Source organism: Bombina bombina, chromosome 1 (genome assembly GCF_027579735.1).
Source record: "Bombina bombina isolate aBomBom1 chromosome 1, aBomBom1.pri, whole genome shotgun sequence".
NCBI lineage: Eukaryota > Metazoa > Chordata > Amphibia > Anura > Bombinatoridae > Bombina > Bombina bombina.
In genome coordinates this window covers 1,110,083,842-1,110,111,255 of record NC_069499.1, presented here as the reverse complement: position 1 = coordinate 1,110,111,255, position 27,414 = coordinate 1,110,083,842, and the positions used below count along the sequence as shown (strand labels likewise).

Sequence of the window (27,414 nt, the reverse complement as noted above, 5' to 3'; positions counted from 1 at the left end):
GCCGTGGACCGGACACACCTATGTTGGAGAAAACAGAATTTATGTTTACCTGATAAATTACTTTCTCCAACGGTGTGTCCGGTCCACGGCCCGCCCTGGTTTTTTTAATCAGGTCTGATAATTTATTTTCTTTAACTACAGTCACCACGGTAACATATGGTTTCTCCTATGCAAATATTCCTCCTTAACGTCGGTCGAATGACTGGGGTAGGCGGAGCCTAGGAGGGATCATGTGACCAGCTTTGCTGGGCTCTTTGCCATTTCCTGTTGGGGAAGAGAATATCCCACAAGTAAGGATGACGCCGTGGACCGGACACACCGTTGGAGAAAGTAATTTATCAGGTAAACATAAATTCTGTTTTTGCTATTGTGGCGCGCAGAGCGCTTTGGCTAAAGTCTTGGTCAGCGGATGTGTCCTCCAAGAACAAATTGCTTAACATCCCTTTCAAGGGGAAAACGCTGTTTGGCCCTGACTTAAAAGAGTCATAGTTCCCAAAAAAGAGGGAACATTCAGGCCAATTTTGGATCTCAAGATCCTAAACAAATTTCTCAGGGTTCCATCGTTCAAAATGGAAACCATTCGGACAATTCTTCCTACCATCCAGGAAGGTCAATTCATGACCACGGTGGATTTAAAGGATGCGTATCTACATATTCCTATCCACAAGGAACATCATCGGTTCCTAAGATTCGCCTTTCTGGACAGGCATTACCAGTTTGTGGCACTTCCATTCGGATTAGCCACTGCTCCAAGAATTTTCACAAAGGTGCTAGGGTCCCTTCTAGCGGTGCTAAGGCCAAGGGGCATTGCAGTAGTACCTTACTTGGACGACATTCTAATTCAAGCGTCGTCTCTGCCACAAGCAAAGGCTCATACGGACATTGTCTTAGCCTTTCTCAGATCTCACGGGTGGAAAGTGAACGTAGAAAAAAGTTTTCTATTCCCGTCATCAAGAGTTCCCTTCTTGGGAACAATAATAGACTCCTTAGAAATGAAGATTTTTCTGACAGAGGCCAGAAAATCAAAACTTCTAAGCTCTTGTCAAGTACTTCATTCTGTTCTTCTTCCTTCCATAGCGCAGTGCATGGAAGTAATAGGTTTGATGGTTGCGGCAATGGACATAGTTCCTTTTGCGCGGATTCATCTAAGACCATTACAACTGTGCATGCTCAGACAGTGGAATGGGGATTATACAGACTTGTCCCCGACGATCCAAGTAGATCAGAGGACCAGAGATTCACTCCGTTGGTGGCTGACCCTGGACAACCTGTCTCAAGGGATGAGCTTCCGCAGACCAGAGTGGGTCATTGTCACGACCGACGCCAGTCTGGTGGGCTGGGGCGCGGTCTGGAACTCCCTGAAAGCTCAGGGTCTATGGTCTCGGGAAGAATCTCTTCTCCCGATAAACATTCTGGAACTGAGAGCGATATTCAATGCTCTCAAGGCTTGGCCTCAACTAGCAAAGGCCAAATTCATAAGGTTTCAATCAGACAACATGACGACTGTTGCATATATCAACCATCAGGGGGGAACAAGGAGTTCCCTGGCGATGGAAGAAGTGACCAAAGTAATTCAATGGGCGGAGATTCACTCCTGCCACTTGTCTGCAATCCACATCCCATGAGTGGAAAATTGGGAAGCGGATTTTCTGAGTCGTCAGACATTTCATCCGGGGGAGTGGGAACTCCATCCGGAAATCTTTGCCCACATAACTCAATTATGGGGCATTCCAGACATGGATCTGATGGCGTCTCGTCAGAACTTCAAGGTTCCTTGCTACGGGTCCAGATCCAGGGATCCCAAGGCGACTCTAGTAGATGCACTAGTAGCACCTTGGACCTTCAACCTAGCCTATGTATTCCCACCGTTTCCTCTCATTCCCAGGCTGGTAGCCAGGATCAATCAGGAGAGGGCTTCAGTGATCTTGATAGCTCCTGCGTGGCCACGCAGAACTTGGTATGCAGACCTGGTGAATATGTCATCGGCTCCACCATGGAAGCTACCTTTGAGACGGGACCTTCTTGTTCAAGGTCCGTTCGAACATCCGAATCTGGCCTCACTCCAACTGACTGCTTGGAGATTGAACGCTTGTTTTTATCAAAGCGTGGGTTCTCAGATTCTGTCATTGATACTCTTATTCAGGCTAGAAAGCCTGTAACTAGAAAAATTTACCATAAAGTATGGAAGAAATATATCTGTTGGTGCGAATCGAAAGGATTCCCATGGAACAGGGTAAAAATTCCTAAAATTCTATCCTTTCTACAAGAGGGTTTGGAGAAAGGATTATCTGCAAGTTCTTTGAAGGGACAGATTTCTGCTTTATCTGTTTTACTTCACTAAAAGCTGGCGGCTGTGCCAGATGTTCAAGCTTTTGTTCAGGCTCTGGTTAGAATCAAGCCTGTTTACAAACCTTTGACTCCTCCTTGGAGTCTCAATTTAGTTCTTTCAGTTCTTCAAGGGGTTCCGTTTGAACCCTTACATTCCGTAGATATTAAGTTATTATCTTGGAAAGTTTTGTTTTTGGTTGCAATTTCTTCTGCTAGAAGAGTTTCAGAGTTATCTGCTCTGCAGTGTTCTCCTCCTTATCTGGTGTTCCATGCAGATAAGGTGGTTTTGCGTACTAAACCTGGTTTTCTTCCGAAAGTTGTTTCTAACAAAAATATTAACCAGGAGATAGTTGTGCCTTCTTTGTGTCCGAATCCAGTTTCAAAGAAGGAACGTTTGTTGCACAATTTGGATGTAGTTCGTGCTCTAAAATTCTATTTAGAGGCTACAAAGGATTTCAGACAAACATCTTCCTTGTTTGTTGTTTATTCTGGTAAAAGGAGAGGTCAAAAAGCAACTTCTACCTCTCTCTCTTTTTGGCTTAAAAGCATCATCCGATTGGCTTATGAGACTGCCGGACGGCAGCCTCCTGAAAGAATCACAGCTCACTCCACTAGGGCTGTGGCTTCCACATGGGCCTTCAAGAACGAGGCTTCTGTTGATCAGATATGTAAGGCAGCGACTTGGTCTTCACTGCACACTTTTACAAAATTTTACAAATTTGATACTTTTGCTTCTTCTGAGGCTATTTTTGGGAGAAAGGTTTTGCCAGCCGTGGTGCCTTCCATCTAGGTGACCTGATTTGCTCCCTCCCATCATCCGTGTCCTAAAGCTTTGGTATTGGTTCCCACAAGTAAGGATGACGCCGTGGACCGGACACACCTATGTTGGAGAAAACAGAATTTATGCTTACCTGATAAATTACTTTCTCCAACGGTGTGTCCGGTCCACGGCCCGCCCTGGTTTTTTAATCAGGTCTGATGAATTATTTTCTCTAACTACAGTCACCACGGTATCATATGATTTCTCCTATGCATATTCCTCCTTTACGTCGGTCGAATGACTGGGGAAGGCGGAGCCTAGGAGGGATCATGTGACCAGCTTTGCTGGGCTCTTTGCCATTTCCTGTTGGGGAAGAGAATATCCCACAAGTAAGGATGACGCCGTGGACCGGACACACCGTTGGAGAAAGTAATTTATCAGGTAAGCATAAATTCTGTTTTTGCGGACTTCATTTACATTTTTACCTTAAGTTGTGAATTCTAACAACATTAATAGGGTAATTGTTGTTCCCTCTTTGTGTCCTAATCCTAAGAATTCTTTGGAGAGATCCTTACATTCTCTGGATGTTGTAAGAACTTTGAAATATTATGTTGAAGCTACTAAAGATTTCAGGAAAACGTCTAGTCTATTGTCTTTTCTGGTTCTAGGAAAGGTCAGAAAGCTTCTGCCATTTCCTTGGCATCTTGGTTAAAGATTTTGATTCATAAGGCTTATGTGGAGTCGGGTCAGGCCCCGCCTCAGAGAATCACAGTTCATTCTACCAGATCAGTCTCCACTTTGTGGGCTTTTAAGAATGAATTTTCAGTTGATCAGATTTGCAAAGCAGCGACTTGGTCTTCTTTTGCATACATTTACTAAATTCTACCGTTTTGATGTATTTGCTTCTTCGGAAGCAGTTTTTAGTAGAAAAGTTCTTCAGGCAGCTGTTTCAGTTTGATTCCTCTGCTTATGCTTTAAGTTTTCTTTTCTTTTCAATTATAAGAAAAACATATTCTTTTGGTTGTGGATTTAATTTTTCAGCAGAAAATGGCTGTTTTTATTTTATCCCTCCCTCTCTAGCGACTCTTCTGTGGCATTCCACATCTTGGGTATTACTATCCCATACGTCACTAGCTCATGGACTCTTGCCAATTACATGAAAGAAAACATAATTTATGTAAGAACTTACCTGATAAATTAATTTCTTTCATATTGGCAAGAGTCCATGAGACCCACCCTTTTTATGGTGGTTATGTTTTTTTGTATAAAGCACAATTATATTTCCAGTTCCTTTTTTGATGCTTTTTACTCCCTTTTTCTGTCACGCCACTACTTGGCTATTCGTTAAACTGAATTGTGGGTGTGGTGAGGGGTGTATTTATAGGCATTTTTAGGTTTGGGAAACTTTGCCCCTCCTGGTAGGATTGTATATCCCATACGTCACTAGCTCATGGACTCTTGCCAATATGAAAAATTAATTTATCAGGTAAGTTCTTACATAAATTATGTTTTTCCTCTCAGCCTCCTGGAGGAGTTTGTGCTATCAGATTTTGCGGCACAGATATCTTCGGCGATATATGCGGCTTTATCTGCTTTTCCCCTGTTGGGGAAGCGCAAGAGGAAATCTTAAGATTTTTCAGAGTGTAAGGTATCTGTTCTGTCTGCTGCTTTCTAGCTTGTCCTCTCTCATAAGTGCTTATGTGGGGGATTCCTCGGTAGCCTCTGAGGGTGAAATCTCAGATTTGGATAGTATAATTCCTTCTTCTGATACTGAAAGGGTAAACTTCAGATTTAAGCTTGAACACCTTTGTATATTGCTAAAGGAGGTATTGGCTACTTTGGATGACTCTGATACTCCTGCCGTTGTCAATCCTAAAGATGTTCCTTCTTCTGTGGAAGTGTTTCTTGTTCCAAGCCGTGCATTAAGGACTTTTTTTTCCCACAGGAATGGGAGAAGCCAGGGATACCTTTTTTCCCGTCTCCCATTTTTAAAAAGATGTTTCCTGTCATGGTGCACGGTACCTAAAGTAGAAGGGGCCTTTTCTACTCTGGCTAAGAGAGCTACGATTCCTAGCTGTTCTTTTAAGGATTCCATAGACAAATAGCTGTAGGCTTATTTGAAACAGATGGTTGTTTATCAAGGTTTTCAATGGCAACCTGCTACTTGTATTGCCACTGTGTCAAGTGCGGCATCTTATTGGTGCAACGCCTTGTCTGAATCAATCTAGATAGAGACTCCTTTGAAGGAGATCCAAGTCAGAATTAAGGTTCTCTAACTGGGGGAGTCAGGATTTCTGGCTTCACTGTTTTAGCCCGCAGCCAGCTGTAGTAGCTTGTTGATTAGCTTAGCTACCTAGCAAGCGGAAGGTTTTGCAGATTGAAACCAGCTGCAGCGACTTGCACCTTGAATGGGTGCTCGCAAGCTGATTAAGGGTGTTGTGACTAGAATCTTGGTCAACTAATGTTTCCTCTTATTACAGGATTTTTGACGCTTCCTTACAAGGGTAAGACCTTGTTTGGGCCTGGTCTAGCAGAAATATTTTCTGACATTTCGAGTGGAAAAGGGTCCTTGCTTCCACTAGACGAAAAGAACAGACCAAAAGGACGTCAGAGTAATTTTAGTTTCTTTAGTAACTTTAAAGGAAATTCTTCTTGGTAACCCATTCAGATTTGGAACTAGGGAAGCAATCAAGAAACCTGCAATTGAGTCTAAGTCAGCACGAAGGATTTGCCCCTTTTCCGGGATCAGATCTAGGGGGGGCGGTCTTTCTCTATTTTATCAGGATACGAGATGTCTCAGATCCTTGGGCTGTGGACATAATATCTCAGGTTTTTTAAAAATAATAATAATAATTTTAATTCTAAATTTTCCATTTCAAGGGAAAATTCTTCTGCAGTCCAGAGGAAGAAGAGTGGCATTCTTGAACTGTGTTCAGGGCCTTTACTCCTGGGGGTGATAGTTCCAGTTCCTGTACAGGAACAGGGCCTAGGGTTCTATATAATCCTGTTCGTGGGGGGATGTTTCAACCCGTTCTAGACCTTCCTCTTGACGAGTTGCTCAGGATACCATCCTCCAAAATGGAATTTATTGGTTCCATTTCTTCCTTTGGTCTAAGAGGGTCAGTTCATGACAACCATAGACCTGAAGGATAAATATCTTTATGTTCCCATTCACAGGGATCATTTTTAGTTCTTGAGATTGCCTTTATAGACAGACCCTTTCAGTTTGTTTCTGGGGGCTCTCTTGGCAGTGATTCTGGAAATAGTTCCCTTGTTCCAGTTACAAGGGTGGTTTGTTTTTAGGGACCATAATAGGTTCCCTATCTATGAAAATATTTCTGACAGAGGTCAGTAAATCCAATTGTCATTCTTTGCCTTTCGTCACAGGAGGTTGGCAGAGAAGTGTCGGAAGATTAAAGATAGTCTCTTATGGAGTGTAGTACTCTTAAAACTCCAGTCCCATTTCTAAGTAATCCTGTCAGCCTCTCAGTGAGGGCATGGATGAAAGTTAGAGTCCGAAGATGCAGGGAATGTCTTTCTGTGAACCCATCCCGACTCATATTAACAGCTCCATGGCAATCAGCGTTGATGAGTTTCGCTCCCTGCTTTGTTCACTCAAGTCCATGTCAGATTTGAGGCTACTATCTGTCACACTTAAAGGGCCGTGTTCCTGTTCCACGGCGTAGATTCCGGTAAGATAGTTTCATTTTACTTCGATGTGCGAAATGTAATGTAAACGAAGAAGTCAGGGTCTCAGTGGGACTCCTTTATCTTAGGAATCGAGGGTTAATGTCTCCTGAGGGGGGTTATTGAACAGGGTGGGGGACGTTATTCATGTTTATGTGATTTTGTCTGCTAATGTGTAGTGTCGCTTGGGCTCATGGCTATATCGGAACAGAACAGCCTTTTTTTGTCACGCTGCGAGGTTCTTGTGGCGCGCTTTTTTCTGGCTTGCACGGTGTACCTTGTGACTAGGCGTGGTCACGTCTCTAGTCTCCATTTCCGTATTCGTGACCGCGTAGCGAAAGAGAGAGTCTGTTTTCGCTAGTTTAAGTCATAGGAGGTGGTGAGTGCCCAGCCATTGGAGGTGAAAGGTGCAGTTTTATTTTTTCTATCCATTATTTCTATCCAAGTTATGGAGGATTTTGAATTTTTGGAGACTGATGTCTCTGATTCAGATTCTACTTCTTGCGAAGAGTATGAAATGGCCCGGGTAATTCATGCACATCAGTTATGTTCCGCATGCCGCTTTGGAGTGCTCTTTTATCCCGAAACAGGGAACTTAGAGTCTGCCGTGCCATCCGCCCCTGGGGACCCATATCCCGTGAGGCCCTAGAACATTCCTTGGCTACGCAAGCCCCTAATGCCATTACCCCTTTTCCAGAAGGCGGCTTGTTTCCTCCAGAGGTTACGGCACAGTTTTGCGTGGCCATATCTATGGCATTGGCGCGTTTACATCTTCCAGGAAGGGAGATGTTGATGAGATACTGTCCATCTCCTGTTAACCAGGGCTCGTCAGGCGGGGGATCGTCTGGGTCAGATCAGCCCTCTGGGGAAACGGTTTCCTCTGAGGCTTCAGGGACCCAATACTCGGGGTCAGGGTCGTCAGTTGCCTCAACGGAGGTTAGTCTTGCTTTTCGTTATAGACTGGTGCGCCTTCATGTCCTGCTGCAGCATGTTTTGGCGGTGCTGGAGGATCCCAGTCCTGATGGGTTGAGGGGTCCTGTGTCTTCTGTTCCGGACAGCAAGCTGGGTTAGACGTGGGGGGATGAAGTTAATCTCCTTGTCTCCAATTTTTCTTTGAGGTATCTTATTCCAGTTCTGAGCTTCGGGAGAATGAGGTCTCTGATTGGCTGGTCCTGTTAGTGTACCCATTTTTCTTGGGCGTTCACCTGCGGGTGCTGCCCTCTTTTTCTTTGATCCGGTTAGGATGTATTTTATTTCCTTTTATGAAGCTCATGTTTTTTATAATTTTCTGGCTGGGAAATATTTCTTCTCTGGAATTTGATACTAGCGATTTTGTGGTCGCTTGGGCACTTCCGCGGAAGTTGCATGTTAAGGTGTTGGTGCATTGTTATATAGTTCCTTTGTTGATCCCCACTGGGGTTTCGATTTTTTTTTTTTTTTGTGGCCTGGTTCAATTCTGGTGTGCCCTATGTAGCAGGCTGGTCCTGGTCAGGCGCTGTTTTCTGTTCCTTAAGGTCTATATCATCCACGTGGTGCCGGTGTAACTGGCTGACCTGGTTGGGTGGTGAGTTGCTCACTCGGATGAGGCGTTCGTTATGCGCTGGTTTCTCTTCAGATCGAATAAATCATTCCTTTGTCTAAAGATTTTCGTGGGGAGGAACAACCATGAGTTGCCAAAACATTTTGAGGCTCTGCCCTATGCAGGTCTCAAAGAGGTGGCCTTTCGTTCCTAGACGTCAGGCTGGTTCTCGTTTTCTTCTTTTGGGTGGGGCATCAGAGGGTTTGTAGGCAGTCCTCATTGTCCTGTTCCTGATTTGTTGGCAGAGTTCTGGAAGCGGATCCTGCTAAGGTTTACTCTGAGGGTTCCGGAGGCTCTTTGACCTTGGAGCTAGAGTTATCCATTTCCAATTGGACTGAAGGTTTAGATGACTCCTTAGACATCTGGGGTACCAGCTTGGGGCTGTTCTTATCTCCTCTATGGTATTCTTCTTGGCCTGCCTTTTTTGAGGCTTTGATGTCGGTACCTCTTCCTTAAGGGGTCAAGGTGACTTAGGCTTCCTTTTCCCTTTCTGGGGCTGGTTGTGGGTCATCTGTTCTGGAAGTTCGGGCGTTTATGGTCTTTTTCTTCCTCCTGTTTCTCGTCTGCTCCCATGTTTTGGGGAGCTCGCTGCCCTTTCTTACGACGTCTCGGTTTGAGCTGACGCTCCCTGGAATAGTGATGCTCGTTCATCATTAATTCCTTAATCTGTGGGGGTTGCCGGGATCATCCTGAAGGATTGTCTGGAGACTATTTTGAAAACTATGTTGCAGAGTTGCTCTATTTCTTGTTAGCTCCTTAGCAGTAGGACTTGGGGGTGTTGTCCTTCGAGTCATTAGGAGTTATGCTCTCTGTCTCTGGGATGCTTAGTGAACTACTAGTGTCCAATGACCTTTGGATGTGGCTGTGATTGCATCTCCTAGGGTACAGGTTTCTCCGTATGAGGTATCCTTATGGTTCCTCATGGGTTACAAGCTTGTGGCCGGTTCCAGTTTCTGGGGGTCTGGTTTTCTGGACTTGTTCTTGTCCGGGGTCTGGATCTCTTAAGTGGGTCTGGGGCGATTCAGTCCTTTACGGTCTGAGACATCCGCTTACTCCTTCAGGTGTTTTGCCTTTCTCTATCGGAAACTTGAAAATAGTCTGATGGTTAGTTTAGCTGCCTTGCAGCAGGAGATTGCGGTTGCAATCTGTTACAACCATTTGCACTTTCAATGTGTGCTCAATGGCTGTTTTGTTTTTCTAATGGACTGGCTGTTGCAGACGGATGGTCCTCTACAGTCGGTATTGACTCTGCTTTCTGTCTGCCGCCTCACTCTCCATGCCTGTGGGCGGATGAGCGGTTGTGTTTTGCATTCCCCTCCCCTTAGGGGGACGGGTGCATTCCACAGTATCCGCCTGCTGTCCCAAAGGTCTCCTTCTGTTTAGTGGGGTTTCCCGGTGCAGGATGTCATGAAGGGTTGTATCCTGGTATTGTGCTGTCACTGTTTCAGTGTAGTCTCTCTTTGGCCTGGCAGTGTCCCTTCTTCTAGGAAAGGGAACTGGTTCTGGGCTCTGGAACAGAGCTTGTCCTATGTTCTGTCAAAAGCTTAGTTTGTTAGCATGGCAGTCTTGTTCGCAAATGGTCGGGGTTTGTTCTACCCCTTGGTACAGTTTAGTTCTCCCCTTCTTTTTGGGGATCTGGGTGGTTCGGAGAATTGGTTATCTCCCTGCCTCCAGACATTGCCAGTAGCTTGGGTGCTCGGTCCGTTGCCTCGAAGAGGGGGTCAGCGATCTGATTGCTCGGTGCAGCCTTGACCGCGTATCTTACCTGGATCTTGTGCTCTCCTTTAGGTGGGATGTTTAGCTGTGTTTCCTTCCTCAGCAGGGAGCCTTTCTCTGCTGACTTTGGATGCCCTCCTGCTTCTGTTTTTTGCCTGGGAGGGAGTTGGTTCCTGCTCTTCTGTGGAGGGTTCCCTCTGGGAGTCCTGGTGCCGTTCCTAGCTTGGTAGGCTAGTGTTAGCGGCTGGTGTCTGCTAGACTTCTGTCGCAGAATTAAATCCGGTGGCTTCATCTGAAGCACAATAAGATCTTATGGTGCTAATTTCTCTTGTAAGGTGTATCCAGTCCACGGATTCATCCATTACTTGTGGGATATTCTCCTTCCCAACAGGAAGCTGCAAGAGGATCACCCACAGCAGAGCTGTCTATATAGCTCCTCCCGTAACTGCCACCTCCAGTCATTCTCTTGCAGCTCTCAACAAGGGAAGTAGCTAGAGAGATGTGGTGACTTAGTGTAGTTTATCTTCAATCAAAAGTTTATTTTTAAATGGTACCGGCGTTGTACTGTTTTTACCTCAGAAATTAGAGTTTTGCCTGAGGTTTTTGATGATCTTAGCAGTTTGTAACTAAGAGCCACTGCTGTTCTCACACATAACTGAAGAGTATGGGAAAACTTCATCTGGGGGAACGGCCTGCAGAATTAACTGCCCTGAGGTATGTTCAGTATATTTTTTTCTAGAGAGATAAGAAGTCTAGAAAATGCTGACAGTGCCTAATATATTTAAGGTAAGCCTGATTGCAGTGATTTAACAAACAACTGGCTTCATGCTTGCAGTAAAGGGTAATATTTATGTTACTTGCTCTTATGGCTTAGTATGTTAAACGTTTACAGGATTTATAAAGAACGTTTTTTTACTAAGGGTGATAAATCTTTATTTTGGGGCCTAGTTTTCCACATGGCTGTTATTTGACTCCTAGGAGTAGTTTTAAGGCCCTCTGACTTTGAGTGCAGGGTGGGAGGGGCCTATTTTCGCTCTCTAATTGCGCAGTAGTTTTTACATTCTGAGACATCCAGCTTACCTGAAGGAGTCGCCTGACATATTGGACCTCTGTAAAGGGTTTTTGTGCCTACAAAGGTCGTTTTATGGGAAGGTAGGAGTCACAGTAGAGCTGTGGCAGTTTGCTTGTGACTGTTATAACGGTTTTACCCTTTTTTTGGCTTTTTTTTTTTTTGAGCCTGAGGGGTTATTCATCCATTTGCAAGTGGGTGCAATGCTATTTTAGTCTATTATATACACTATAAAAATGTCATAGAGTGAACTGCTTTTTTCACTGTTTTCCAGTTTTTGTGTTTGTTTTTTCCCCTTAAAGGCACAGTACCGTTTTTATATTCTGCTTTTTCACATTAATTAAAGTGTTTTCCAAGCTTGCTGGTCTCATTACTAGTCTGTTAAACATGTCTGACATAGAGGAAACTCCTTGTTCATTATGTTTAGAAGCCATTGTGGAGCCCCCTCTTAGAATGTATACCAAATGCACTGATCTTACTATAAGTTATAAAGACCATATTCTGGCTTTAAAAGATTTATCAACAGAGGAAATTGACAAGGGGGAAGTTATGCCGACTAACTCTCCCCACGTGTCAGAACCTATAACTCCCGCTCAAGGGACGCCAAGTACATCTAGCGCGCCCATTGCGTATACTTTACAAGACATGGCGGCAGTTATGAATCATACCCTTACAGAGGTATTGTCCAAACTGCCAGGGTTACAAGGAAAGCGAGACAGCTCTGGGGCTAGAACAAATACAGAGCTTTCTGACGCTTTAGTAGCTATGTCTGATATACCCTCACAGTGTGCAGAAGCCGAGGCAGGAGAGCTTCTATCTGTGGGTGATTTTTCTGACTCAGGGAAGACACTTAAACCTTATTCTGATATGTCTACATTTAAATTTAAGCTTGAACACCTCCACGTGTTGCTCAAGGAGGTTTTAGCAACTTTGGATGACTGTGACGCCATTATAGTCCCAGAGAAATTGTGTAGATTGGATAAATACTATGCAGTGCCTGTTTACACTGATGTTTTTCCAATACCTAAGAGGTTTTCAGAAATTATTACTAAGGAATGGGATAGACCAGGTGTACCGTTCTCTCCCCCTCCTGTTTTTATAAAGATGTTTCCCATAGATGCCGCTACACGGGACTTGTGGCAAACGGTCCCTAAGGTGGAGGGAGCAGTCTCTACCCTAGCGAAGCGTACAACTATCCCTGTCGAGGACAGTTGTGCTTTTCTAGATCCAATGGACAAAACATTAGAGGGTTACCTTAAGAAAATTTTTATTCAACAAGGTTTTATTCTCCAGCCCCTTGCATGCATTGCCCCTGTCACTGCTGCTGCGGCCTTCTGGTTTGAGTCTCTACAGGTAGAAACCCCATTGGATGTTATCCTTGACAAGCTTAAAGCTCTTAAGCTAGCCAATTCATTTGTTTCTGACGCCGTTGTTCATTTAACCAAACTAACGGCTAAGAACTCAGGTTTTGCTATTCAGGCGCGTAGGGCGCTATGGCTTAAATCCTGGTCAGCGTAAGTTACTTCAAAGTCTAAGCTTCTCAACATCCCCTTCAAGGGGCAGACCCTATTCGGGCCTGGACTGAAGGAGATTCTGATATTACTGGAGGAAAAGGTCACGCCCTTCCTCAGGATAGGTCCAACAAATTAAGGACCAAACAAACTAATTTTTGTGCCTTTCTAAACTTCAAGAGTGGCGCAGCTTCAACTTCCTCTAATACAACACAAGAGGGAAATTTTGCCCAGTCCAAGCCGGTCTGGAGACCTAACCAGGCTTGGAACAAAGGAAAGCAGGCCAAAAAGCCTGCTGCTGCCTCTAAGACAGCATGAAAGATCAGCCCCCGATCCGGAAACGGATCTAATAGGGGGCAGACTTTCTCTATTCGCCCAGGCTTGGGCAAGAGATGTCCAGGATCCCTGGGCGTTGGAAATTGTGTCCCAGGGATATCTTCTGGACTTCAAAGCTTCTTCCCCAAAAGGATGATTTCATATCTCACAATTATCTGCAAACCAGATAAAGAGAGAGGCATTCTTACATTGTGTTCAAGACCTCCTAGTTATGGGAGTGATCCACCCAGTTCCAAAGGAGGAACAGGGGCAAGGCTTCTATTCAAATCTGTTTGTAGTTCCCAAGAAAGAGGAAACCTTCAGACCAATCTTGGATCTCAAGATGTTAAACAAATTTCTCGGGGTCCCATCCTTCAAGATGGAGACTATTCGAACCATCCTACCTATGATCCAGGAGGGTCAATATATGACTACCGTGGACTTAAAGGATGCTTATCTTCACATTCCGATACACAGAGATCATCATCAGTTTCTCAGGTTTGCCTTCCTAGACAGGCATTACCAGTTTGTGGCTCTTCCCTTTGGGTTAGCTACGGCACCAAGAGTCTTTACGAAGGTTCTGGGGTCACTCTTAGCGGTCCTAAGGCCACGGGGTATAGCAGAAGCCCCTTACCTAGACGACATTCTTATACAGGCGTCGCATTTTCTATTCGCAAGGTCCCATACAGACATTGTTCTGGCATTCCTGAGGTCTCATGGGTGGAAAGTGAACGAAGAAAAGAGTTCTCTATCCCCTCTCACAAGAGTTTCCTTCCTAGGAACTCTGATAGATTCTGTAGAAATTCTGTAGATTTCACTGACAGAGGCCAGGTTGTCAAAACTTCTAAATTCCTGCTGTGTTCTTTATTCTACTTCTCGCCCATCAGTGGCTCAGTGTATGGAAGTAATCGGCTTAATGGTAGCGGAAATGGACATAGTGCCGTTTGCCCGCCTACATCTCAGACTGCTGCAACTCTGCATGCTCAGTCAGTGGAATGGGGATTACACAGATTTGTCCCCTCTACTAAATCTGGATCAAGAGACCAGGGATTCTCTTCTCTGGTGGCTATCTCGGGTCCATCTGTCCAAGGTTATGACCTTTCGCAGGCCAGATTGGACAATAGTAACGACAGATGCCAGCCTTTTGGGCTGGGGTGCAGTCTGGAACTCCCTGAAGGCTCAGGGCTCGTGGACTCAGGAGGAGGCACTTCTTCCGATAAACATTCTGGAACTAAGAGCGATATTCAATGCGCTTCAGGCTTGGCCTCAGCTTGCTGCGGTCAGGTTCATCAGATTTCAGTCGGACAATATCAAGACTGTAGCCTATATCAACCATCAAGGGGGAACAAGGAGTTCCCTAGCAATGTTGGAGGTTTCAAAAATAATTCTATGGGCAGAGGTTCACTCTTGCCATCTATCAGCTATCCATATCCCAGGAGTAGAGAACTGGGAGGCGGATTTTCTAAGTCGACAGACTTTTCATCCGGGGGAGTGGGAAATCCATCCGGAGGTGTTTTGCGCAGTTGATTCAACTTTGGGGCAATCCAGAACTGGATCTCATGGCGTCTCGTCAGAACGCCAAGCTTCCTTGTTACGGATCCAGGTCCAGGGATCCCAAGGCAGCACTGATAGATGCTCTAGCAGGGCCTTGGGCCTTCAACCTGGCTTATGTGTTTCCACCGTTTCCTTTGCTCCCTCGTCTGATTGCCAAGATCAAGCAGGAGAGAGCTTCGGTGATTTTGATAGCACCTGCGTGGCCACGCAGGACTTGGTATGCAGATCTGGTGGACATGTCATCCCTTCCACCATGGACTCTGCCGCTGAGGCAGGACCTTCTACTTCAGGGTCCTTTCAACCATCAAAATCTATCATAAGATATGGTGTAAATATCTTCATTGGTGTGAATCCTAGGGTTACTCATGGAGTCAAGTCAGGATTCCTAGGATATTATATTTTCTCCAAGAAGGATTTGAGAAGGGATTGTCAGCTAGTTCCTTAAAAGGACAGATTTCTACTCTGTCTATTCTTTTGCACAAGCGTCTGGCGGGTGTTCCAGATGTTCAGGCGTTTTGTCAGGCTTTAGTTAGAATCAAGCCTGTGTTTAAACCCGTTGCTCCGCCATGGAGTTTAAATTTAGTTCTTAAAGTTCTTCAAGGGGTTCCGTTTGAACCTCTGCATTCCATAGATATCAAGCTTCTATCTTGGAAAGTTCTGTTTTTGGCAGCTATCTCTTCGGCTCGAAGAGTTTCAGAGTTATCTGCCTTACAGTGTGATTCCCCTTATCTGATCTTCCATGCAGATAAGGTAGTTTTGCGTACCAAACCTGGGTTTCTTCCTAAGGTGGTATCTAATAAGAATATCAATCAGGAGATTGTTGTTCTGTCACTGTGTCCTAACCCTTCTTCAAAGAAGGAACGTCTTTTACAAAATCTTGACGTGGTTTGTGCTTTAAAGTTTTATTTACAGGCTACTAAGGATTTCCGTCAAACATCTGCATTGTTTGTTGTCTACTCTGGACAGAGGAGAGGCCAAAGGGCTTCAGCAACTTCTCTTTCTTTTTGGTTAAGAAGTATAATCCGCTTAGCTTATGAGACTGCTGGCCAGCAGCCTCCTGAAAGAATTACAGCTCATTCCACTAGAGCGATGGCTTCCACATGGGCTTTTAAAAATGAGGCTTCTGTTGAACAGATTTGTAAGGCGGCGACTTGGTCTTCGCTTCATACTTTTTCTAAATTCTACAAATTCGATACTTTTGCTTCTTCGGAGGCTGTTTTTGGGAGAAAGGTCTTACAGGCAGTGGTGCTTTCCGTTTAAGCGCCTGCCTTGTCCCTCCCTTCATCCGTGTCCTATAGCTTTGGTATTGGTATCCCACAAGTAATGGATGAATCCGTGGACTGGATACACCTTACAAGAGAAAACAAAATTTATGCTTACCTGATAAATTTATTTCTCTTGTGGTGTATCCAGTCCACGGCCCGTCCTGTCATTTTAAGGCAGGTGTTTTTTATTTTTAAACTACAGTCACCACTGCACCCTATAGTTTCTCCTTTCTCTTGCTTGTCTTCGGTCAAATGACTGGAGGTGGCAGTTAGTGGAGGAGCTATATAGACAGCTCTGCTGTGGGTGATCCTCTTGCAGCTTCCTGTTGGGAAGGAGAATATCCCACAAGTAATGGATGAATCCGTGGACTGGATACACCACAAGAGAAATAAATTTATCAGGTAAGCATAAATTTTGTTTTTTTTAGGCAGTTCCTAGGGGTGTTTTTTTCTCCGTCGGTCGCTCTTTCAGGAGTGCGCCGATCCACTCTGTTTGAGGGATGGAATCTGCCTTGTCCCTCTGGCCCTTTCGGGGTTGGGACGTAACATGGTCCCTTGGACTTCCATTCAGATAGGGGTAGGTGTTTTCCTGCCTTCTTTCTGTTCGGTTGTTTTCTATGGGCTTTGTCCTCTTGCAACCTTGGTTTGCGCTTGAAGTTTCTGCTAGGGTTCTTTTTACCCTAGTTGTTGGTCTTTAGATCTCTTGTTGAGGAGTCCTTTTCTTTCATGTAATTAGCAAGAGTCCATGAGCTAGTGACGTATGGGATATACATTCCTACCAGGAGGGGCAAAGTTTCCCAAACCTCAAAATGCCTATAAATACACCCCTCACCACACCCACAATTCAGTTTTACAAACTTTGCCTCCGATGGAGGTGGTGAAGTAAGTTTGTGCTAGATTCTACGTTGATATGCGCTCCGCAGCAAGTTGGAGCCCGGTTTTCCTCTCAGCGTGCAGTGAATGTCAGAGGGATGTGAAGAGAGTATTGCCTATTTGAATGCAGTGATCTCCTTCTACGGGGTCTATTTCATAGGTTCTCTGTTATCGGTCGTAGAGATTCATCTCTTACCTCCCTTTTCAGATCGACGATATACTCTTATATATACCATTACCTCTGCTGATTCTCGTTTCAGTACTGGTTTGGCTTTCTACAAACATGTAGATGAGTGTCCTGGGGTAAGTAAATCTTATATTCTGTGACACTCTAAGCTATGGTTGGGCACTTTGTTTATAAAGTTCTAAATATATGTATTCAAACATTTATTTGCCTTGACTCAGAATGTTCAACTTTCCTTATTTTTCAGACAGTCAGTTTCATATTTGGGATAATGCATTTGAATTAATCATTTTTTTCTTACCTTCAAAAATTTGACACTTTTTTCCCTGTGGGCTGTTAGACTCGCGGGGGCTGAAAATGCTTCATTTTATTGCGTCATTCTTGGCGCAGACTTTTTGGCGCAAAAATTCTTTTGCGTTTCCGGCGTCATACGTGTCGCCGGAAGTTGCGTCATTTTTTTGACATTATTTTGCGCCAAAGATGTCGGCGTTCCGGATATGGCGTCATTTTGGCGCCAAATAATGTGGGCGTCTGATTTGGCGCTAAAAAATATGGGCGTCGTTTTTATCTCCACATTATTTAAGTCTCATTTTTTATTGCTTCTGGTTGCTAGAAGCTTGTTCTTGGCATTCTTTCCCATTCCTGAAACTGTCATTTAAGGAATTTGATCAATTTTGCTTTATATGTTGTTTTTTCTCTTACATATTGCAAGATGTCTCGCGTTGCATCTGAGTCAGAAGATACTACAGGAAAATCGCTGTCTAGTGCTGGATCTACCAAAGCTAAGTGTATCTGCTGTAAATTTTTGGTAGCTATTCCTCCGGCTGTTGTTTGTATTGATTGTCATGACAAACTTGTTAATGCAGATAATATTTCCTTTAGTAAAGTACCATTGCCTGTTGCAGTTCCTTCAACATCTAAGGTGCAGAATGTTCCTGATAATATAAGAGATTTTGTTTCTGAATCCATAAAGAAGGGCTATGTCTGTTATTTCTCCTTCTAGTAAACGTAAAAAATCTTTTAAAACTTCTCTCCCTACAGATGAATTTTTAAATGAACATCATCATTCTGATTCTGATGACTCTTCTGGTTCAGGGGATTCTGTCTCAGAGGTTGATGCTGATAAATCTTCATATTTATTTAAAATGGAATTTATTCGTTCTTTACTTAAAGAAGTACTAATTGCTTTAGAAATAGAGGATTCTGGTCCTCTTGATACTAATTCTAAACGTTTGGATAAGGTATTTAAAGCTCCTGTGGTTATTCCAGAAGTTTTTCCTGTTCCTAATGCTATTTCTGCAGTAATTTCCAAAGAATGGGATAAATTGGGTAATTCATTAAGGATCCTTTAGATAGGAAATTTGAATCCTTTCTAAGAAAAGCTTATCTGTGTTCAGGTAATCTTCTTAGACCTGCTATATCTTTGGCTGATGTTGCTGCAGCTTCAACTTTTTGGTTGGAAACTTTAGCGCAACAAGTAACACATCGTGATTCTCATGATATTATTATTCTTCTTCAGCATGCTAATAATTTTATCTGTGATGCCATTTTTGATATTATCAGAGTTGATGTCAGGTTTATGTCTCTAGCTATTTTAGCTAGAAGAGCTTTATGGCTTAAAACTTGGAATTCTGATATGGCTTCTAAATCAACTCTACTTTCTATTTCTTTTCAGGGTAACAAATTATTTTGGTGGGAAAGGAACTTTTTTACCACAGGATAAAAAATCTAAAGGTAAAAACAGGGCTAATAATCGTTTTCGTTCCTTTTGTTTCAACAAAGAACAAAAGTCTGATCCTTCATCCTCAGGAGCAGTTTCAGTTTGGAAACCATCTCCAGTCTGGAATAAATCCAAGCCAGCTAGAAAGGCAAAGCCTGCTTCTAAGTCCACATGAAGGTGCGGCCCTCATTCCAGCTCAGCTGGTAGGGGGCAGGTTACGTTTTTTCAAGGAAATTTGGATCAATTCTGTTCACAATCTTTGGATTCAGAGCATTGTTTCAGAAGGGTACAGAATTGGTTTCAAGATGAGACCTCCTGCAAAGAGATTTTTTCTTTCCCGTGTCCCAGTAAATCCAGTAAAAGCTCAAGCATTTCTGAATTGTGTTTCAGATCTAGAGTTGACTGGAGTAATTATGCCAGTTCCAGTTCCGGAACAGGGGATGGGGTTTTATTCAAATCTCTTCATTGTACCAAAGAAGGAGAATTCCTTCAGACCAGTTCTGGATCTAAAAATATTGAATCGTTATGTAAGGATACCAACGTTCAAGATGGTAACTGTAAGGACTATCTTGCCTTTTGTTCAGCAAGGGAATTATATGTCCACAATAGATTTACAGGATGCATATCTGCATATTCCGATTCATCCAGATCATTATCAGTTCCTGAGAATCTCTTTTCTGGACAAGCATTACCAGTTTGTGGCTCTGCCGTTTGGCCTAGCTACAGCTCCAAGAATTTTTACAAAGGTTCTCGGTGCCCTTCTGTCTGTAATCAGAGAACAGGGTATTGTGGTATTTCCTTATTTGGACGATATCTTGGTACTTGCTCAGTTTTTACATTTAGCAGAATCTCATACGAATCGACTTGTGTTGTTTCTTCAAGATCATGGTTGGAGGATCAATTTACCAAAAAGTTCATTGATTCCTCAGACAAGGGTAACCTTTCTGGGTTTCCAGATGGATTCAGTGTCCATGACTCTGTCTTTAACAGACAAGAGACGTCTAAAATTAATTACAGCTTGTCGAAACCTTCAGTCACAATAATTCCCTTCGGTAGCCTTATGCATGGAAATTCTAGGTCTTATGACTGCTGCATCGGACGCGATCCCCTTTGCTCGTTTTCACATGCGACCTCTTCAGCTCTGTATGTTGAATCAATGGTGCAAGGATTACACAAAGATATCTCAATTAATATCTTTAAAACCGATTGTTCGACACTCTCTAACGTGGTGGACAGATCACCATCGTTTAATTCAGGGGGCTTCTTTTGTGCTTCCGACCTGGACTGTAATTTCAACAGATGCAAGTCCCACAGGTTGGGGAGCTGTGTGGGGATCTCTGACGGCACAAGGAGTTTGGGAATCTCAGGAGGTGAGATTACCGATCAATATTTTGGAACTCTGTGCAATTTTCAGAGCTCTTCAGTTTTGGCCTCTTCTGAAGAGAGAATCGTTCATTTGTTTTCAGACAGACAATGTCTCAACTGTGGCATACATCAATCATCAAGGAGGGACTCGCAGTCCTCTAGCTATGAAAGAAGTATCTCGAATTTTGGTTTGGGCGGAATCCAGCTCCTGTCTAATCTCTGCGGTTCATATCCCAGGTATAGACAATTGGGAAGCGGATTATCTCAGTCGCCAAACGTTGCATCCGGGCGAATGGTCTCTTCACCCAGAGGTATTTCTTCAGATTGTTCAAATGTGGGAACTTCCAGAAATAGATCTGATGGCGTCTCATCTAAACAAGAAACTTCCCAGGTATCTGTCCAGATCCCGGGATCCTCAGGCGGAGGCAGTGGATGCATTATCACTTCCTTGGAAGTATCATCCTGCCTATATCTTTCCGCCTCTAGTTCTTCTTCCAAGAGTAATCTCCAAGATTCTGAAGGAATGCTTGTTTGTTCTGCTGGTAGCTCCAGCATGGCCTCACAGGTTTTGGTATGCGGATCTTGTCCGGATGGCCTCTTGCCAACCGTGGACTCTTCCGTTAAGACCAGACCTTCTGTCTCAAGGTCCTTTTTTCCATCAGGATCTGAAATCCTTAAATTTAAAGGTATGGAGATTGAACGCTTGATTCTTGGTCACAGAGGTTTCTCTGACTCTGTGATTAATACTATGTTACAGGCTCGTAAATCTGTATCTAGAGAGATATATTATAGAGTCTGGAAGACTTATATTTCTTGGTGTCTTTCTCATCATTTTTCTTGGCATTCTTTTAGAATACCGAGAGTATTACAGTTTCTTCAGGATGGTTTAGATAAGGGTTTGTCTGCAAGTTCCTTGAAAGGACAAATCTCTGCTCTTTCTGTTCTTTTTCACAGAAAGATTGCTATTCTTCCTGATATTCATTGTTTTGTACAAGCTTTGGTTCGTATAAAGCCTGTCATTAAGTCAATTTCTCCTCCTTGGAGTTTGAATTTGGTTCTGGGGGCGCTTCAAGCTCCTCCATTTGAACCTTTGCATTCATTGGACATTAAATTACTTTCTTGGAAAGTTTTGTTCCTTTTGGCCATCTCTTCTGCCAGAAGAGTTTCTGAATTATCTGCTCTTTCTTGTGAGTCTCCTTTTCTGATTTTTCATCAGGATAAGGCGGTGTTGCGAACTTCTTTTGAATTTTTACCTAAGGTTGTGAATTCCAACAACATTAGTAGAGAAATTTTGGTTCCTTCATTATGTCCTAATCCTAAGAATTCTAAGGAGAAATCGTTGCATTCTTTGGATGTTGTTAGAGCTTTGAAATATTATGTTGAAGCTACTAAATCTTTCCGAAAGACTTCTAGTCTATTTGTTATCTTTTCCGGTTCTAGAATAGGCCAGAAAGCTTCTGCCATTTCTTTGGCATCTTGGTTGAAATCTTTAATTCATCTTGCCTATGTTGAGTCGGGTAAAACTCCGCCTCAGAAAATTACAGCTCATTCTACTAGGTCAGTTTCTACTTCCTGGGCGTTTAGGAATGAAGCTTCGGTTGATCAGATTTGCAAAGCAGCAACTTGGTCCTCTTTGCATACTTTTACTAAATTCTACCATTTTTATGTATTTTCTTCTTCTGAAGCAGTTTTTGGTAGAAAAGTACTTCAGGCAGCGGTTTCAGTTTGAATCTTCTGCTTATGTTTTTCATTAAACTTTATTTTGGGTGTGGATTATTTTCAGCAGGAATTGGCTGTCTTTATTTTGTCCCTCCCTCTCTAGTGACTCTTGTGTGGAAAGATCCACATCTTGGGTAGTCATTATCCCATACGTCACTAGCTCATGGACTCTTGCTAATTACATGAAAGAAAACATAATTTATGTAAGAACTTACCTGATAAATTAATTTCTTTCATATTAGCAAGAGTCCATGAGGCCCGCCCTTTTTTTGTGGTGGTTATGATTTTGTATAAAGCACAATTATTCCAATTCCTTATTTTATATGCTTTCGCACTTTATCACCCCACTTCTTGGCTATTCGTTAAACTGAATTGTGGGTGTGGTGAGGGGTGTATTTATAGGCATTTTGAGGTTTGGGAAACTTTGCCCCTCCTGGTAGGAATGTATATCCCATACGTCACTAGCTCATGGACTCTTGCTAATATGAAAGAAATGAATTTATCAGGTAAGTTCTTACATAAATTATGTTTTTTTTTCTTTCTGCTTCTTTCCTTCAGGGAGTATGTAGAGATTGTGCGGGCTTGGAGCCTGCGGGACTCCTCGGGGGTTTTGTGCTCGGTGGAATCTAGTGATTCTGAGCGGTCTCTAACTAGGGCTTTACTGGGTTTAACTGATGGGCAGTTACTTGGTCTTTCAGTTTTTTATCTTTCTGTTTCTGGTGAAGCAGTTTTTTTGTCTGGTGTTCGGGTAATTTCAGGCTGTGGTGCATTTTGAATGGGCCGCCTCGTCTACCCGCCCTTTTTTTCTTGCATTCAGTGTTTTCTATAGCTTGGGTATTGTTTTCCCAAAAGTAATGAATGCAGCTGTGGACTCTCCCCGTTTAAAAAGAAAAACTTAAATTATGCTTACCTGATCATTTTCTTTTCTTCTGACATCATGGTTGGAGGATCAATTTACCAAAAAGTTCATTGATTCCTCAGACAAGGGTAACCTTTCTGGGTTTCCAGATGATTTCAGTGTCCATGACTCTGTCTTTAACAGACAAGAGACGTCTAAAATTAATTACAGCTTGTCGAAACCTTCAGTCACAATCATTCCCTTCGGTAGCCTTATGCATGGAAATTCTAGGTCTTATGACTGCTGCATCGGACGCGATCCCCTTTGCTCGTTTTCACATGCGACCTCTTCAGCTCTGTATGTTGAATCAATGGTGCAAGGATTACACAAAGATATCTCAATTAATATCTTTAAAACCGATTGTTCGACACTCTCTAACGTGGTGGACAGATCACCATCGTTTAATACAGGGGGCTTCTTTTGTGCTTCCGACCTGGACTGTAATTTCAACAGATGCAAGTCTCACAGGTTGGGGAGCTGTGTGGGGATCTCTGACGGCACAAGGAGTTTGGGAATCTCAGGAGGTGAGATTACCGATCAATATTTTGGAACTCCGTGCAATTTTCAGAGCTCTTCAGTTTTGGCCTCTTCTGAAGAGAGAATCGTTCATTTGTTTTCAGACAGACAATGTCACAACTGTGGCATACATCAATCATCAAGGAGGGACTCGCAGTCCTCTAGCTATGAAAGAAGTATCTCGAATTTTGGTTTGGGCGGAATCCAGCTCCTGTCTAATCTCTGCGGTTCATATCCCAGGTATAGACAATTGGGAAGCGGATTATCTCAGTCGCCAAACGTTGCATCCGGGCGAATGGTCTCTTCACCCAGAGGTATTTCTTCAGATTGTTCAAATGTGGGAACTTCCAGAAATAGATCTGATGGCGTCTCATCTAAACAAGAAACTTCCCAGGTATCTGTCCAGATCCCGGGATCCTCAGGCGGAGGCAGTGGATGCATTATCACTTCCTTGGAAGTATCATCCTGCCTATATCTTTCCGCCTCTATGTCCTAATCCTAAGAATTCTAAGGAGAAATCGTTGCATTCTTTGGATGTTGTTAGAGCTTTGAAATATTATGTTGAAGCTACTAAATCTTTCTGAAAGACTTCTAGTCTATTTGTTATCTTTTCCAGTTCTAGAAAAGGCCAGAAAGCTTCTGCCATTTCTTTGGCATCTTGGTTGAAATCTTTAATTCATCTTGCCTATGTTGAGTCGGGTAAAACTCCGCCTCAGAAAATTACAGCTCATTCTACTAGGTCAGTTTCTACTTCCTGGGCGTTTAGGAATGAAGCTTCGGTTGATCAGATTTGCAAAGCAGCAACTTGGTCCTCTTTGCATACTTTTACTAAATTCTACCATTTTTATGTATTTTCTTCTTCTGAAGCAGTTTTTGGTAGAAAAGTACTTCAGGCAGCGGTTTCAGTTTGAATCTTCTGCTTATGTTTTTCATTAAACTTTATTTTGGGTGTGGATTATTTTCAGCAGGAATTGGCTGTCTTTATTTTGTCCCTCCCTCTCTAGTGACTCTTGTGTGGAAAGATCCACATCTTGGGTAGTCATTATCCCATACGTCACTAGCTCATGGACTCTTGCTAATTACATGAAAGAAAACATAATTTATGTAAGAACTTACCTGATAAATTAATTTCTTTCATATTAGCAAGAGTCCATGAGGCCCGCCCTTTTTTTGTGGTGGTTATGATTTTGTATAAAGCACAATTATTCCAATTCCTTATTTTATATGCTTTCGCACTTTATCACCCCACTTCTTGGCTATTCGTTAAACTGAATTGTGGGTGTGGTGAGGGGTGTATTTATAGGCATTTTGAGGTTTGGGAAACTTTGCCCCTCCTGGTAGGAATGTATATCCCATACGTCACTAGCTCATGGACTCTTGCTAATATGAAAGAAATGAATTTATCAGGTAAGTTCTTACATAAATTATGTTTTTTTTTCTTTCTGCTTCTTTCCTTCAGGGAGTATGTAGAGATTGTGCGGGCTTGGAGCCTGCGGGACTCCTCGGGGGTTTTGTGCTCGGTGGAATCTAGTGATTCTGAGCGGTCTCTAACTAGGGCTTTACTGGGTTTAACTGATGGGCAGTTACTTGGTCTTTCAGTTTTTTATCTTTCTGTTTCTGGTGAAGCAGTTTTTTTGTCTGGTGTTCGGGTAATTTCAGGCTGTGGTGCATTTTGAATGGGCCGCCTCGTCTACCCGCCCTTTTTTTCTTGCATTCAGTGTTTTCTATAGCTTGGGTATTGTTTTCCCAAAAGTAATGAATGCAGCTGTGGACTCTCCCCGTTTAAAAAGAAAAACTTAAATTATGCTTACCTGATCATTTTCTTTTCTTCTGACGTGGAGAGTCCACAGCTCCCCGCCCACGTTTTTTTATATGGGGCGGCCGTTTTTTAATTTTTAATTTTTCTGGCACCTTTTTCACTCTGATATTTCTCCTACTGTTCCTTGTTCCCTTGGCAGAATAACTGGGGGATGAGGGAAGAGGGGGAGGTATTTAAGCCTTTGACTGGGGTGTCTTTGCTGAATTCCCAAAAGTAATGAATGCAGCTGTGGACTCTCCCCATCAGAAGAAATGAAAATTATCAGGTAAGCATAATTTAAGTTTTCTAATGTACTCCTATTATCACATTTTTAGTTCTTTTGGTATCTTTATTTGAAAAGCAGGAATGTAAAAGCTTACGATCTGGCCCATTTTTGGTTCAGAATCTGGGTAGCACCTGCTGATTGTTGGCTAAATGTAGGTGAAATAATCAGCTGATGGGTGAGAGCAATTTAGTAACCATAGTTACTGATCAGCTGATTATTTCACCTGTGATCTAGTTCAGCTATAATGAAAACCTGGCCTGTTGGGGGTACCTGAGGACTGTGCTTGAGAAACACTACTAAATCATTGGGAACTTCATGGGCCTTTAAGAATGAGGCTTCAGCTGACTAAATTAGCAATGCAGTCTTCTTTCTTCTGAGGCAGCTTTTGATAGAAAGGTGTGTTCAAGCTTTTTTTTGCCTGTTTTTAATTTATTTTTTAAATGCATTGGTAAAAAGACAACTATTTATTGGGGTTGTGGATTTAATTTCGGGCAACGAATGTACAGTGTCTGCTGCCTGTAAGCCATAAAGCCATGTGGACCAGTTCTCTTGTCGGGAACCTTGTCCTCACAGGCTTCGTGTACGGGGCCCTTTGTAGGTAGCAGATGATCCTACCATTTGCAAGGTTTCTGCTAAAGCCTGCACCTAAACAGCTTACATCCTGTCCTTTCAGTTTCTATAGGGCTATTGGTCTGTAAGGAATGTAACAAGTTGGGCCCTCTCTTTGTTCCTTTAGCTACACTCTTTACCCGCTGCTACTTTAAAGGTGTCAGAGACCAGTCCTAAAGTAGCTTTTGAAAGAACCCAGGGTGATAAGTACCCCTTTTAATGACCTTGTAGGTATCAAAAATGTATGCTTCCCTGATAAATCCATTACTTTCATGATGGTGAGATTCCATGAGCCCTGCCCTTACTTACTTACTTACTTTGCCATATGTATAACTGAGTGCATTTGGGGATTACTGGGAGTATGGGGAGAAGCAAAGCTCTGGAATGTAGGGGAGATTCTGCTTCCTTCTGGTGAATGCAGTATAATAACACAAGTTTTATTCTCACTGTCATGAAAGAAATTAATTGATCAGGTAAGTATTTTATTTTTTTATGATGTTTTGTTTGAACAGGTGACCCACAGCCGTCCTTAATTTGCAATAAAAAAACAGTTGATTGTTGCTATCATTTGTTTGTTTTTTCAATCTTGCCCTTGTTTGTCTAATTGCCAATTTTATCTACTATTCTATAAGGAGAGGGTTAAAACAAAAAGGTATACATTTAATTATGTGACATGTATCTTCACATTACTTGCCGTAGTGCTTTAGTGCGTCATCTTCTTTTTAGAGTATGTCACTTGAACCTTTGAAAAGCATTAAATGGACAGTTTGTCATTTCATTTTTGTCATCCATATTAAAGAGCGACAATCATACAGGCATTTTTGTTTTTACCTAAAAAAAAAAAAACATATAAAGTAAAAAACTGTTCTAAATGAAAAGTGATATATTTGTATAAGTTGTACACTTTTGTACTAATGTTCATAAGCTTATACATACTTCCTATAACTGCTCAGTAGTGATGTCCAGTTCATGAACGAATCGTTCATTTGAACTGGATCTTTTCAGTGAACTGTATGAATCAGTTCATCAGACTGAACTGATTCATTTGCAAACAGTTCACTTCCTGGGTCTGCAGCAGCACTTGTAATATGATCCTAGAGTGAGTGATTCCTGCTTCTGCTAACTCCTTTGCAATGAATCACACAGCAGAATCAGACAGCCTCACTCTAGGATCATATTACCAGTGCTGCTGGTGACTCAAGAACTGAACTGTTTGCAAACTAATCAGTGTACTGTTAACTAACTCCTTTGCATAACTCCTTTGCAATGAATCAGTTAACAGTACACGATTCAGTACACTGATTCAAAAGCACTTTCTTTTATTTTAACTGAAACTGAAAAATGTATAATGGATGCTGCTATACAATTTACCCTCCCTTTCCAGCACTATTTATAACAGTGTCTGAAGTTTAGCACACTTTAATAGAAATAATATGGTATCAACTAAATAAACTTATTTTAAGAATAATCCTAATAATCAGCCTTATACCGTAAATGAAAATACTCCACTTGAGCAATTTTAGTTTTCTAGATTGGCATTGCTGCAACTAATAACATAAATTAATTAGCTAAATGTAAATAAATGAATTATGATCTATCTATATTATTGTAATATATTTTAATGTATTAGACTTATGGTATGTATATAAAGAGGGATATATA

General features: G+C 42.5%; 1 protein-coding gene and 1 non-coding gene across 2 annotated transcripts in view; both read left to right on the top strand.

Annotated features, from left to right (window-relative positions):
* Positions 1-27,414, top strand: part of NPEPPS (aminopeptidase puromycin sensitive) — a 471,919-nt gene that overhangs the window by 316,549 nt on the left and 127,956 nt on the right. The gene's annotated exons all lie outside the window — the stretch shown is intronic.
* On the top strand, positions 8,371-8,483 carry LOC128646377 (U5 spliceosomal RNA). The gene has a single exon (XR_008400309.1). It is a non-coding gene; the product is annotated as a U5 spliceosomal RNA (small nuclear RNA).